This window comes from Cricetulus griseus, chromosome 2 (genome assembly GCF_003668045.3).
Source record: "Cricetulus griseus strain 17A/GY chromosome 2, alternate assembly CriGri-PICRH-1.0, whole genome shotgun sequence".
Taxonomy (NCBI): Eukaryota; Metazoa; Chordata; class Mammalia; order Rodentia; family Cricetidae; genus Cricetulus; species Cricetulus griseus.
Genome location: NC_048595.1, coordinates 420,127,160 through 420,141,621, shown reverse-complemented (window position 1 = coordinate 420,141,621; position 14,462 = coordinate 420,127,160). Strand labels below are relative to the sequence as shown.

General features: G+C 39.2%; 1 protein-coding gene across 6 annotated transcripts in view; it reads right to left on the bottom strand.

The window, feature by feature from the left end:
• Map2 (microtubule associated protein 2) overlaps positions 1 to 14,462 on the bottom strand; it is a 281,331-nt gene that overhangs the window by 116,998 nt on the left and 149,871 nt on the right. For all 6 annotated transcript variants that reach the window (XM_035441009.1, XM_027397118.2, XM_035441006.1 and 3 more), the window contains one exon: positions 11,794 to 11,859. The gene's annotated coding sequence lies outside the window, so the exon portion shown is untranslated. The remainder of the gene's footprint in view (positions 1 to 11,793; positions 11,860 to 14,462) is intronic.

Below are 14,462 nucleotides of genomic sequence, written 5' to 3'. Positions count from 1 at the left end.
ATCTGTACATGTGAAGGAAGGGAGATTTTAACCAGCACATATAGCTACATAAGCACGAGCCTGATTCAAATGATTGCATCATACTGAAACTGTGGAGCCAATCAGCACATCTGAAGTAAGGCTGTCTGGCTGCTAATCTACGGTCACTCACAGAGTCCTGGCTGCTACCTCTATGCTCACCAGAGGTATCCTGGCCTCCTCACAAGCAAGTACTTTTTAGACACAAAAATCAGGAAAAGACTTCCTTGGTCATTTACCTTTCTTTGAGGCAGCTGATAAGGTGGGGTATTGCAGATGACTCCGACACTGGTCAGGAGGGAAAGCTACCTGGAATACAATCTAGTGTATGACCGTTGGGAGCAGACTATAGTGAAGACAGATCCTGTCAAGCCAGCTGGGAGGATTGAGAGCAGCTGGTCATCCGAGACTGAATGAGCCAGAGGAGGCTCAGCAGAATCTCCACTGCAGATAAGCCTCACGGGGACAGCTGAACTCTTAACACCCTGTTCAGACTCCCTCCATACACTCAGATGGCCTCAGGTGGTGTAATTTAGCATGCATGTAATTTGCAGGCCTTTCTGCTGACCTTGGATAATATGTAACCCCAATCTTTTCTCTTGTGGCTTTCCACCTGTCATTTTTGTTTTTCAATCCGGCAGGAGGTGGGGTGGGCAGAAAAGAGGAGAACTGCTTGGGGCTTCAAAGCTCTTGTCACAGATCTTACCTTTGTTCAGTGCAGCTTTAAAAATGTTACCATTCAGCCTACAAACAACATAGATAATAATAACAACAAGCAATAATAATAATAATAGTAATAATAATAAAACTATGCATCTGCCTTTTTTGTTAAAGAGAGGATGGCAAAATATAAACTTGGAACACAATAACCCCCACTATGTGATTATTATCCTTGTGTATTCTCTCAATGTTTTAACCCAATTGACAACATTATTCTTGTTTTATACAGTGAAAGCCTGACAAGTTCCCCAGCATTTCCTAAATGATAACAGGGAGACCCTAGATCTTGCCCCAAGGGTACCTCACTCTACAGTACTACATACCAGCACTTGGTAAACCCTGTTTAAGACTTGGTATGATACGTATGAAAAAGTGAAGTTTACCAAGTACAGGATCCAGAGATACCTCTTCTGGCAAGATGAAGTTGATTACAGTAAATAACTTTGGAATTATATGTGGTTATTACAACAAAAATCTTTTCTAAGATTTTTTTCACTTTCTAGAATATATCCCTTCATGGTGATTGAGGATACTACAAAGGTGTAACTAAAGTCTCTCAGAAGATCACAAGAAAAAGCATCTAATTCGAAGACTAGAGCACATGCATGGCTCTGACTAAATGGAAGATAGCTGGTGTTTTGAGAAGTAGAATTTGATTGAGATGTTAAAGTGCCTTTGAGGGGAAGAGAAAAAACCTTGGGTCAGTTAGTAAGTCTCATACCTCAACTGTGTTTTCTAAGCATCCGTTCTGGACAAGTCCTTATTAGGGTTGTTGGGGATCTAATTAGGAACAAGATTAAGCAACATGGAGATCCCATTCTCACAGAGAAGACATGTGTTAATCTGATAATAGAACATAGGTTCAGCTGTTAGAGTGCCCCAAGGTGCCAACGTAACTTAGACCAGAAGATGTCAACGGCTCAGTCCCAAGCTCTGAGATCTGGCCAGTGAGCAGGGTTTGAGTTAAGTTAGGCTTGGAGTAGGGGAGGTGAGGAAGGGATGCAAAAAGAGCTCACAGGACTAAAAGAAAAAAAAAAGTGAATCAGCTCCAGGATTATCAACATAGGATGGACCTGTCATCTGGTAGAGGCCAATCACAGATGACCCACATCATTGTACTGACTCTGAACAGTTAGGGTGAATGTGTTGGGGTTGGGGGAAGAATAAAAAGATTTACAGCCTAATTAGACTGTTTTTGTTGTTGTTGTTGTTGTTTTTTTCTAAAGATTGGTCCATCTACCATACAGATAATGGTCTGTACTGGGGGACAGCAACAGAGAATGTTATCAGGACTTGGATCAGACATGACAGAAGTCTAAACCATTACTGTCCTTGAAGGAAGAGAGAAGCAGGTGGATTTGAAGTGTGTCTGTGAAGGAGAAGTGATAGGACATAGTAAGTATTGGAATTTGTATAGTTTAGAATTCAGGCTTAATTTTTGTTTTGTTTAAAAATGGTGTCTCTTGCTACATATAGACCTGGTACTTAAGAGCCTCTTCGGTCTGCCTTGTAAAAGGTGGGATTTTAGGCAAATGCTTATGATGTCCAGTTAAGAAATAATTTTAAATTGAAAGCTATTTAGGTAACAATAACGTGTGAATGCCTTTGAAAGTAAAAAGAAGGTTCAAAACTATAAGATGAATATGAAAAGTAAGGCTGTAAGTAATGGGAAAACTCAAAATTTGTTTACAAGATTATCTCTAATTGAAAGTGGCTGTTGACACTCCAGCTGTTAAGTTTGTGTTTCTACTCACAGAAAGGACAAAAAGGTGATGATGTCATATTCCATCTTTTTAAGTACCTTGTGCAAATTCCACATCTAACTTCAGTTTATAATTTAGTGGCCAGAAATTAGTCAAATGGTCACACATTCTTTCCAAGAAGGCTGGCACTTCTATTTAGAATGGTCATATATTCTGGAAACCTACCATAGAGAAGGTCTCTTATGGAAGAGGAGAGAGAAGATATCCTGCCTGAGTGAACGGGAACTATGTTCATTACAGGCTAAGGATTAAATCAAGTCTAACATTTCTTTGTAACAACTGCAAATTAAAACACTAGATGGGCTGGGATGATTAATTTTTTTCCAGTGTTTTGAGCACAGTTGTTTATGGTCTTATTCCCTTTTTTAAAAAAATAGGTGTTACGAGCCAAACCAGGGCCTGGAGAGGCAGATAGCTCAATGGTTAAGAGCCCTTGCTGCTCTTCCAGAGGACCCATGTTTGGTTCCCAGGTTATTTTTTTTAATCTTACTTGTTTTCTTCTTTAAATCCAAATACATTACTCCAGAAATGGATAAGATGATAGCAGAATGGAAGACATGTATGCGTTGTATGCAGTGACCCTGATGTTACATTTCCTGGCTCTTTCTTATCCTTAGGGCTATCCTCTGTCCTGGAAATGAAAAGTACAAGTTCTGAGCAGAGTTAAATGACTGACTTAGAGTCATGAGTTCTTCCTGAATACTTTCCTGCCCCCACATTTTTGATTGTTACTTCCCATATTTCCGAAGTACCACCAACATAATCTTGTCAATTACTTGCCAGATTTCTGCACCCACTCTCTGAAATTAGGCAGCCTACTTAGGCTTTTACTTTTAGGAGTCTGGAATATCTCAAATTCACCTCCAAGTACACTACAATTTATGCTAACCCAAAGCACTTAGACAGTGTGGGAAGAACCATTAATGTCTACGTGTTGTATCTTTTTACCTCGTATTGAGTCACAAATGCTTACCACTAGCAAGAAATTTCTGCAACTGACAATAATTAGAAAAAAAAAATAGCTATTGCTCATCTTGGGTATAGAACAAGATCTTTCCAAAAGAACCATCATTTCTTCAACTCCTCCATATTATAACAACTGTATTTTGGTTATGAGGTGTTAAATGGATGAGTTTTGTTTTAACCAATGCCAGATGGAGATCAATGTATATCCGGCTGCTTTATTGGTCATGATCCAGAGTCATTGACACTGGGAGGGAATTTTTAAGAAAGGTTAATTCAAACCATAAGAACCAGACTTAAACACAATCCACGGAAAAAGACAATTGATACTTCTTTTTGAAAGAAGAATGAAGAGAGGGGAGAATGACCTGTGTGTGTGCCCACATGTGCACATCTGTGGGGGAGGGGAGAGGGAGACAGGGAGAGATGGAAGGTCAAGTCAGATGTGATATCCTGACACTCTGAAATGTTCAACACAACCATTCAACCATTGAGGGAATGGGAAGAAATGCCAAAAATGATGAATGAGGCTTTCAGATTCTGAAAAGAATTTCCAGTTTCAGTTTAATTATACAAAGGCCACCAGCAATGTCCATATAGAAACACACACACACACACACACACACACACACACACACACACACACACACACACACTTCTCACTCCCTTTGCTTCCCCTTGGTGAATTTTGTGTAGACAGAATAGGTACAAAAGTGCCTGAAGCTGCATTTTTCAAGTGTCTTTCCTAAGCACTCTTAGAAAAATGTGATCAACTTGTTCACTTCTCGTTATTCAAATTTAACTTGATATTTCACTGTAATTTTTTAAATTCAAGTTTCTAGGGTATTATTTGCTCCAATTAGGCTGCTTAAGCTTTTACCAAATTGCAAAGTGATCAGGCTTAGTCTGGAGACCTTGTTCTGGCATGCTCAGGAATAAAATTATTTCTGTGGGGAAAAAATGCTTAATGCTAATCAAAAGTACCACTGATGTTCAACACATACTTCAGCTATTCCTTTATAGTTGACTAAGCCTTATTTATTTAACAGTTTATTTTTCTAGATGTTTTGAAGTTCTTATACATGGTGAGAAAGGACCATGGTGAGAAGTCATGTTCCTGGATTCCTGATGTTGACAGGGAAATCTCACTTATAACCCAGCAGTGGTGGTGGAAAGCCAATATCCCTTCGGACAGTGTACTAAGGTTTCTTTTAAAAAAGTTACATAAGTTTGTGTATGTATTTTTGCCTGCAGATGTTTACAAGCATTGTGTGTGCAGGAGACCAGAGAGACCAGAGGAGGGAGCCCTTTACCTGGAACTGGAGTTACAGGTGATTGTGCATTGCCATGTGGGTGGTGGGGCAACAGCAGATCATCCCCAAGAGCACTAGGTGCTTTTAACTCCTGAGCCACCTCTCCAGCCTCATCCACCAAGGTTTCTTACGAATACATAGCCACTCAAGACACTCAGCTGTTTACACATGCCCTTCCCTGTAACAGTGTGAAGAAGTCTTCAAAGGAATACAGTTCAACCAACAAAATGGTCCAGCAGGGAGAATATTTTGATGGAATGTGAGTGGGAGGCCCTTTTCTTAAATCAGAGACTAATTGTAACAGTGCAATATGGCCCTAGAAGACTCACCCAAAGCTTATATTAAAATGTGGGTGGAAAGGCTATGATGCAGACTCTGGGAGCTTTGCATAAAGAGGACAACATATGGCAAGGACTAAATAGATACTGGACTGACCCTACAGACCAATGGTTCTGAACCTTCCTAATGCTGTGACCCTTTAATACAGTTTCTCATGCTGAGGTGACCCCAAACTTATTTCATTGTAAAATTATTTCATTGCTACTTCACAGCTCTAATTTTGCTATTGTAATAAATCATAATGTTAATATCTGATATGCAGGATATCTGATATGTGACCCCTAGAAAAGAGTTGTTTGACCCCACCCCTAGTGAGATCATGAGCCACAGGCTGAGAACCTCTGCTCTAGGCAGAGAAGAGGTTCAAATAAATGAGGATGCAAGAATAAAGAACTGGAGCCCAGGAGCTGGCCCAGGGTTATATAGATTCACATTCTGAAACTTGAACCACAAGAATTCATTACGTTGTAATAAGCAGAGACCATGGGCCGAGAGAATGAAATGCCAACAGCTCATTATGGCTGGTTTAATGGATCATTCACAAAATAACTGGCTGTAATGACAGAAGCTCAGGAGTAAAGAAAGGCCATTCTCCCTTACCTCAGAGATGCTGGGGAGTGTGCAGGCTTACTGCACAAAAACAAGGCCTCACACTGGATTTGCTCTTAACAGTGGATCTAATCATTTCTGTTGTTGGGGTTGCATTTGCCTTCTAACCTCTCACTAATGAAAATGGTGTTCCAGCAACATTGTTACCTGGTGCTTGTCCAAATACAGAATCTCAGACCCTCTTCTAGCCTTAGCATTGAGAATCTGAATTTCAGCTGACTCCCTTCCCTTCACATCGGCTTCACAGTTGTGGAAGTCATCTCCTAGCATCTCCTCTTTCCATCTTACGACCTAGTCTCTGCACAGTGGCCATGGCACCATGTATTAATTTTACTTGTTAACCCACAGGTTATTTCCTCCTTTAGAAGGAAATTTCCATAAGGCTAGGAAAAGATCATGTTGTCCAGAATGCAAAGTAGTCATTGATTGAATGGTAAATTTGCCACTTCCCCCCCTTTTGTTATAATCTATAATATTTTGCTACCCAGCTCTGAACCCTTGTCTTTATTCATTATCCCCACTGTATTAGGACCTTGTTCTATAGATGTATTCTTTTTCTGCTTATAGGTGCAGCCATCCCTCTCTGTCTGCCAAATATTTTTCCTGAGGTTTCTCATGTTAGCAAGCACCAAAAGCCCATGAGTTTCATCATTGCCTCCTTGCCTTTCTCAGATTTTGCTTTCCTCTAACTACTTAGCTTGTTAGGCATATTTTCATATTTTTAACTTCATAAAAACCTTGTGTCTGTCCCATATTTTGAATGGCTTGAAATCTGGCTTGAAATCAAAACTCACTATGTACAACCATCAGGATCTCTGTCCCTTCATTCGTAAAGTGAGTGATCTATACTAGAGTCACAATGAAAATGTCTGCCACAAGCTAGCACATGGCTGGCATTTACAGTCTCAGATACTGTGTTCTGGAGCAAACCAGAGGGACATTTTGAAACCAGCAGATTTTTATCTTGCCAAGAATTTAACAATATAGAATGTGATTTTGGTTTCTGGTAGCATTCATTGGAAGTCACCTGAGCTGTAGGGGTGAGGTATGAATGGTTCCATTGCAGCCTTAGGATGACCATGGCAAACTGCAAATCATGGTGAAGAAAGATAATGTGTGTCAGCAAATTATGCAAGTGAGAAAATATAAGATTCTTAAGATCATAATGAATTAGAAAAGGACAGAATTCAATTATGCATTCCCTGGTCCTGATTATGTAAATTTAAATGCAATAGAATGAGGAAACAGGAGATGAAACGTTCATAAAGTATTAGCCATTACCTATTCATTGTGAAATTATGGGTAAACATCATTTCTTCATTTCTTTTCTTATGTAAAATGCAGACTTATATAAAGTTTTATAAAATGTAGACTGATTGAAATATTTGCTTCCTTAATCCTTCTGAAGGATCCAAGTATTAGTTGTGTTTTCTAACACATTTGCTACTTGCTCCTTGGCTATTTTTGTCTTCTAATTCTTCCTTCTGCGTTGCCAATTCCTGTCTTATTCTGTGTGTATAGAGGGTGCTTCTCTTTGGTTCTGCTCTCACCCCTCTTCTTGGTGACATCACCCACATGTATGTGCTCTGCAATCTCCCACCCCTGTCCATTCACATGTTCATATCACCCACAGTCCATTCTTCATCCCGCCCCCAAAATCTTCATCTTTTAACACAGGCTCTTGCATTCACTTAACAGTAATTGGCTATGTGTCTTCTATAAATTCAAGGCTCAATAAAAAGAGGACTCCTTCCTGAAAGTAGCTCTCAGACACCTTTCCCTAAGTCACTTTTGTGTCAGTTTCAAACTTTGAAGTCACCTGTGAATAGCTCTTCTGCATTTTCTCTCTCCCAACAGTTGACCAGCTGCTGAATCTGAATGTTCAGGAGCATTTTTTACTTTCATGACTTGTTTTCATGTCTACAACCAATGCTCTTTCGTCCTTTTATTCCACTATGACAGCATCTAAAATGATGTTTAGTACAACATGCTCGCTTTAACAGTCTTACACAGAGCTGTAAGATAAATAACCTGAAAATAACTTTGGTCATAGTTATCTTCTGCTGAAAAATATTTTCCTATTGAATAAGAATTAAACCACACAAATACAAAACCAAAAAATTTCAATGTATTCTTTAAAATCTTCTTCAACTGAATGACATTTTATTTTGCTATTCAGAGGGGGAAATCGTGATTTCATTTGGTATAGCCTTGTAGTATTCACATACTCATCCACTCTTGGTTTCCAAGAGTTCCCTTGATCTGATCTATATTCTAGGACATCTGAGATCCATCTGTGCTTCGCGGACTTGGCCAATTCCTTCACTGCTTATGTTAATCTTTGCTTTCCTTGAAGTACCTCCAATGCAGTGTACCCCTTGAGCACTTCTGCTCATGCCTGGATTTCACCACAAATGCCTCATACATAAACTCCATACAACAAAGTCCCTGGAGAAATTACATGTCTGATAAGGTACAATGTACTTTGGGCCTTTTTTCTCTATGGCAGCATCTAAAATGATGCTTTGTGCTTCTTGGCCCTGCTTCTACTGCACCAACTAAACTCAGGAGCTATTCTGCTGAAGTCACTCACAAGAATATGGCTTAATACATACTGCATATCCTTTATTTCCCTGGTGATTTTTATGGGCAACTTGTCCTTGAGTCTGAGTACTTTCCACAATGTTCATGACACAACTTTCCACTTTATTTCAGACACTCAAACCTTTTGTGACTATTTCAACTTTAAAAGTCTTTATAAAATATGATATGAGTTATGGTATATTGCTCTTGAATTCTCTAATGTTCACACACAGATTATACAACCAATCACAAAACCCCAGGACAATGACAAGGAAAATGTGTTATTAATTCATTTAAAACTTACAAGTACATTTGACAGCCTTCTTTGAAGAAATTGCTTCTAATTAAATATATCATATAGGAATATGAAAACAAGCTGGGCGTTGGTGGTGCACGCCTTTAATCCCAGCACTCGGGAGGCAGAGGCAGGAGGATCTCTGTGAGTTCTAGGCAAGCCTGGTTTATAATGCTACACAGAAAAACCCTGTCTCGAACCCCCTCCCCCCCAAAAAAAACCTACGTCTGAGGATTACAGAGAGAGTTAACTGAGATATACATGCTGAGAGCTTAAGATTATGTCAGGCAGATAGTTAACAATAACAAATGATAGTTCTAGTTAACAAAAGCAAATGACTCAAATAAATGACACTCTCCAAAATTATTATGATTCTAGAAGTTTCTTTACAGAGCCTTTACATATATAGAATAAAAATCGATGTACCTTTGTTTGTTTTTGCTTTTAGAGACTGCTTCTAACTACATAGGCCAGACTTATTGTGACCTAGAACTGGTGATCCTCCTGCCTCAGTCTCCTGAATGCTAAGATTACAAGAGTGCCATCATTCCTGCTTATGTCATCTACTCTTCAGTATTCTCTTGCTCATATGCTATCATTTCTTGCAGGGGTGTGCAGAGAAATCAAGCAATGAAGTCCTCTGCCCCTCTGCCACTGCAGAAGCTTGGCAGGAGACCCGAAGTGCAGTGAGCAGAGTGGAGCCTGGGAGTGCTGTGTAGGAGGTGCCCATAGCAAAACCCAGGCTGCAGTTTGCCTTTTTCTCTCCTGGTGAAACTGAAATTTTTTCCCACTTTAACCAAAATCCAGAAAAATCATTTCCCACATAGCCTGAAGAAATTTTGACACACAGCTTTCCTTTTCTACCAAAAGAATTCACCTAATAATTAGTAGCTAGGAACTTATAGCACCAGTGCCTAGGATTTATAGGGTTCTGGGTCCAACCCCTAGCACCACAAAACATTAATAAATGAATAAAAGGACACACACACACACACACACACACATTTTAGTTAACTAAACACCCAAAATATCAAATTTCTATTCATAACGTGGTGTCATCACATGAAAAGCAAAGCAAAAGAATAATGAGAAATAACAAATTCATTAACAAATTAAGTGATTAAATAAATAAATAATTAATTGAACTGTTGCGGTCTCGCCGCTATTTTGTGTGTTAAAAATAATATTGCTGGGAGAAAATTTGGCAAAGAAGTTAACAACTGTGCAGACAATATTGATTAGTCACTATGGCACTGAAACCTGTCTTAGAACCTCAGAGTCAGGTCTGTTTGGATTTGACTCACTAACAGCTATTCTAACAAGCTGGTTCTTATTACAGAGTCCATCATCATCCCCACTAGATGATTTCAAAATGGCCCTGAAAGAGCAGGCAATAGGGGCCTCTTGGTGGCCATGTGCCACTTTCCAGTGCCTAGACAAATTGCAATGAAGCAGTGCAGTTCATATTAACAGTGTATTGCAGATATTTCATTGAATAGGACAATGATAATTTCATCTTTTTCAATTAGCACAGACACCCCAAAGCTTAAAATACATGCAAGTTTCTGATACATCTGAAAGATAAGAAACGGACCACGTGGGAGATGTGTGTGTGTGTGTGTGTGTGTGTGTGTGTGTGTGTGTGTGTGTGTGTGTGTCTTGTTCTACATGGATTTGATCACATAAAAAAATAACAGATAATTTTCACCAAACATGAAACATTTTCATTTACTCTATGATCTCATACAGCATCTGGGGGTGGGGATGATGGGTTTTATTTCAGGCTTAAACATACAATCCTACTGAATAATTTCTGAGACAAAAAAATGCATAATCATTGCATCTGTCTTTAAGACCAGTCCCCTGGAATGTATGCAATACCTGAAACAATGCAGCATCGTTTTTGAGAGCACACAAATTTATTTAAAGAAATTCAATCTCCAGCTCAAAAATCATATGTGGCTCAGCCTACACTCTGGAAGCCTGCGGACAGTGTCATCTGTCTCTCCCCTCTCTTGCACTGGAACTACCCACAGAAGCCAGCAATGCTTGTGGAATGAATAAATTAAGTCACTCATGATTACACATTGCAGAGAAAATTAACCAAGGACAATGCACTAGTCTCCCTCAGCTGCTGCAAATACTCACATTCATGGTGTACACTTACACAGTTATGGTATTTCACTCAGGGTGGTTGTCTTGTCCATGTTTTAAATTATCGTTTTTTAAAAAGCTAAACCTTCTGTATGAAAAATTCGAAACTGGCAGTCTTGAAGGGAAATGCTATAGAGATGCCAAGAGAAGGTGTAGGGGGTGGTATTGGTCTCTTCTCAGAAAGGCAGAAAATGTCTTCCATATCTTTTAAAAAGACAAATGACTACTGTATAGGATTTATGAACAAGAACATATGTTAAAGTCAAAGATGATGTTAAAGAATTAAAAGGTAGACAGTATCCATAATTGCCCTTTCAAATCAATATACATCCTCATGCCAAATTTTAAAATTAATATTTTTCATGTAAGGCTTAAGGCCCAGATCAATGGATCCAACTGCTTTCTTAGCAAGAGAGGTGGCTCCTTTTTATGCTATTAAGTCCGAATAAAGCATATGAAACTAAATTCTTTTAAGAATTAACCATCTTTGACTTTAAAATTATCCCTTGCTGTATCATGAAACATTAGTAAAGAAATTACAGTATTTTATTCACAAAACCTAACAACACTGAGTCATGCCTGGGCTTCGGTCTCTAGTCCTCACTCCATCTACAAAGAGTGAAGCATTTTATTTAGAATGTTTTAAAAAATGGACACATAGGAAACCCTCAGCTAAAATCATTTTAACATGTTTCTCTTAAGTTCAATAGAATATATTTTCTATGTGATGCAGAATTTCAGACATTTTGTTAATTGTCACAATGACAAAATTCAAACAATACAAATGAAGTAGGCATGTTGATATTTCTTAATAATTTGCAACACAGACAAAAGACATATTTTTAAGATACTTTCTATTCAAATTAGCCTTGGTCAGTGGTATAATATGCATAAGAAATCCTACATCTTATAGACAATGATCAGCATGGGCTTTGGGATAAAAGACCCCAGCCATAAGGAGATAAATCTAAATAAAAACACTCCGGTTCTTTTTCAATATCCCCTCATTTAAACATTCAAATAAAACATGCAGTACCTTTTAATTTGCTGATTGAGTGGTTCCCAATCAGTGCTTCCTCTGTTAAGAGACAAGCCGAAGAATCTAGAGAAACAAAACAAAAGAAAACACATATATACATATAGGTTTGTCAACTAAATATCAAAAATCATAACTCACCAATAAGTCTATTCATCCCTTATATCCAGATAATAAATTTACCACTTGGAGTCTGCAGAACAACAAATGCAGTCCTTGAATTTTAAGCTCAACAAGGTATTTAAAACTCGGTAATCCAAGACCACATAAAACAGATCCTTTGAAACAGTGGATTAAAAATAAAGGGAAATAGAATGAGAAAGCCCTAAAGCATTACCAGTGTATATGCAGCAATGCCCCCTGAATCGAGTCCGGTAAAACTGCTGCAGAACCCTCCTCCAAGAACACTCCCTCTGTCGCTCCAGACAGACGCAGTCTGAAAAGCCACCAGCTCGTGTCTGTGTGTGCCAGGGAAAGGGAAGCTGCAAATTAAAAAAAGTCCCCGCAGTGGCGGAAAGGAAAATGAGGCAAACAGGAGAGGGAGAGAGAGCTCACTGGGCTCAGAATTTTCGAGAATGATGACAAGCCACTCAGCTCCGCCATCATTCACTGACAATAGGATGGTGCCCTGGCTCAGGATTTAGCGGTTTGCCACGGGGACTTCTGGTACCAAATGCCTGACAGGCATTTTAATTGCCTCCATCCAAGTGTGTCCCCAGGAGTCGAATCTATAAGCCTATGAATGTCATCATCTGGTCTCCTTTGTGTTTTACACACACGCGCGGGCACACACACACACACACACACACACACATACACACACACACACACACACACCACACACACACACAGAGAGAGAGAGAGAGAGAGAGAGAGAGAGAGAGAGAGAGAGAGAGAGAGAGAGAGAGAGAGAGAGAGAGAGCACTGTTTTTCAGGCATATAGGCTATAGGATCACAAGCAATTTAAGCTACACAAGCTGGGCATAAATAAGCAAATGATCATTTACAGGAATTTTTATTATCCATATGAGGAATACTGAAGAGTCTTTGAGACTTTGTCATTGAATGATGAATACAATATTTTAACTCTATTGCACATTGCTTATTTATGGTCCAAAATAAAGTATTCATTAAAGACATATATACATGGTATATGGTATATATTTTCCTACAGAAAATTCAATGGCTTTGTTTCCATGATCATCACGCACTTGGCAATGTTTGTCTTACAAGGTTTGCCATGTGATATCTGTGTGCAATCATTTTATCCTGGTTCCATACAAAAGGAGGTGGCAACCAGTTTGAGTGTAGACCTTAGCTGTCCCTGGGGTGAGGGCCATTACAGGGAGTTCAGTGTTTGGCATAATCAGTCGCCCCTTTAATGCTAGCAACTAAAATTAACAGTTGAATATCCCTATTTTACAGTGCCCCTTATGTAGGGGGCTTAACTGTGGAATAATTCTCCACATGTATTATCTTGGAGAAAATGCTAATAAATGGATTGTTAAGCATTGTTAGAACCCTGCACCAGTAAATGGAGTAAATTTGCTGTGTACCAAAAGGGCCAGCTGCACAGGAGTTGCTGAGAGGAAGCATCACCATGGTTACCGGAAACAAAAAGGAAGGAGAGAGAGAAAAAAAAAATAAGGTGATGCTGGGAAAGAAGGAACAAGACTACAGTGGAGGAAATCTGGAGACAAAGGACATGATTCCTTCTCCTTCTCAAAAGCTTGCCTTCTGATAGTTTGAATGTTGTATTTTGAATTCAATAAGATGGATTTTCATTTCCTTTTGCCATGCTCTTCCCCGTTTTTGATCACTAGCTAATTTTGCTTTCATAAATATTCAAATTTTTGTTCTTTGCTATGAGATCGATCCAATCCATATATGCACCCTCAGATCCACCCAGCCCCACCCCCAATACCCTTTGTTTAACAGAGGAGAAAGTGGAGGCCTGAGGCCTGTCATGACCAGTCCAAATTCCCACCCAGAAGCAGCAGGGTGGATTCCTGACTAGCCTACTGTCTCCTCTCATCAAGAGACTTTCTCTCTCTTCTTTCCTCATATCCTTTTTGCAGGAAAACCAGAATCCAGTCAAATCCTTTGTCTTAGACTGTCTAAACCTTTGATTTGCCAAAGTAACAATCTTCCCTTTTAAGATACACTGCAATCATCCTGAGAACCAGCTTTGCCTAATGTCTGTGCTGGACTGTGTGAGGCTACAAAATCTTGGGTGATTAAATCAACAGCATTTCTTTCTTTTCTAGTCTGGTCATCAGATGGCTCAACTGCCCTTTGCAGATCTAGCTTGTTGAACCAGCTTAATCATCAGGTCCTAGGCCTCCTGATATTACTGACATCATTCTTTTTGCAAGCATGAAAATGGATGGTCAAAATGAGGCAGAATCCCTAGGTTCCTCCTAGATATGATGACATAAATCTTCCAGGGGTCATCTAAAACAAAGAAGCTGCAAAACTGAGAGTCCTGGTGGAGAGTGTGTGTGTGGGTGGGGTGGGGGTTGAAATAGAGGTATCATTCAAAATTAACCACTGGAGGATGCAATATTTACTAAATCTAATTTTTAAACTACGTAGAAAGCATTGTAGCTAGGCTTTGACCTTGATGTTTCTGTTTATATACTGTATACTCTTAGCAGTTGACCTTCAGG